Source organism: Schistocerca americana, chromosome 2 (assembly GCF_021461395.2).
Source record: "Schistocerca americana isolate TAMUIC-IGC-003095 chromosome 2, iqSchAmer2.1, whole genome shotgun sequence".
In the NCBI taxonomy this organism is placed as follows: Eukaryota; Metazoa; Arthropoda; class Insecta; order Orthoptera; family Acrididae; genus Schistocerca; species Schistocerca americana.
The window spans coordinates 885,739,362-885,740,949 of record NC_060120.1 but is presented as its reverse complement, the minus strand read 5'-3'; positions in this window follow the sequence as shown (position 1 = coordinate 885,740,949).

The window sequence follows — 1,588 nt, the reverse complement described above, 5'->3', positions numbered from 1 at the left end:
TGAACTGCAGGCATGAACTAATTCTATACAACAATATGGACCAAATGAACTGTCTGTATGTAGTAAGACGCATACCTAAGAGAAGAACTACGCTCAAAGGGCACTGCGAAGCAAAACATGGAGAGATATGTCTCATTTTCTGACACCTTTGTAGTGTCACGCAACCTCGTTCAAAAACTCTGGATGTACTGTTTCAACTTCCTTAACGAGCTTTCACATTCGAAAGGGTGCAATTAAGATCACCGACTGGCCATTGAGACATACGTTAACAGTTTCATCCCGAATCATTTAAAGCGTTAGAATGGCTGTAATCGCCTGCGAGCCAAATTCATCTCTAACATGACTCACTCACTCTCACTCACAGATATGTTTCTGGGTAAGTAAGAAAATTCTAGCTGCTTCAGAGAGATAGCGAAGCTCAACTTCTCACATTCCTAATGCATATTTTAGATACAAAGTAGCAGCGAAACGTAAACATATACTGAAGTGGCAAAAAGTCACTGGACAGCGGTATGCGGTTAAACATATGTTGATAGTATCGCTTAAACAAGGTCTAAACGGGAAATGCATTGGCGCAGATGTCATTTGCACTCAGGTGATCCGTTTAAAAGGTTTCCGACCTGATCATGGCCACATGACGGGAATTACTATCGTTGAACGTGGAATGTTGGTTGCATCTAGATCCATGGTTTATTCCATTTCGGAAGTCGTTAGGGAATTCGATATTTAAAGAGCTACAGTGACAAGTGCGTGCCGAGTATACCTGGCCTGAGGCATTACCTCTCACCACGGACAACGCAGTGGTCGGCGGCCTTCATTAACAACCGAGAGCAGCGGCGTTTGCGTGAAGTTATCTGTGCTAACAGACAAGCAACACTGCGTGAATCTGTATGGAACGCACGACGAATGTATACGTTAGGACAGTGCGGCGAAATCTGGCAATAATGGGCTCTGGCAGCAGACGACCGATGCGAGTGTCTTCGCTAACAGCACGGCATCGCCTGCAGCACTTGTGCTGGGCTCACGGCCGTATCTGTTAGACCCCAGACGCCAGGAAAATCGTGGGATGGTAAGATGACTTCCCATTTCATTCGGTAAGAGCTGATAGGGTTCCAGTGTGGCGCACAGCCCAACAAGCCTTGCACCCAAGCTCTCAACAAGTTGGTGGTGGCTCTATAGTGGTGTGGAGTGTGCTTACGTGAAATGGACTGGTCATATGGTCCCACTGAACGGATCATTCACTGAAAATGGTTATGTTCGGCTACTTGAAGATCATTTGCAGCCACTCATGAGCCTCATGTTTCCAAAATGCGATGGTATTTTTATGGATGAAATGGTTCATATGGCTATGAGACTATGGGACTTAACTTCTGAGGTCATCAGTCCCCTATAACTTAGAACTACTTAAACCTAACTAACCTAAGGACATCACACACATCCATGCTCAAGGCAGGATTCGAACCTGCAACCGTAGCGGGAGCGCGGTTCCAGACTGTAGCACCCAGAAGCGCTCGGCCAACCCGGCCGGCTTTGATGGATGACAATGCGGTATATCGCCGAGTCACAACTGTTTGCGATTTGTTTGAAA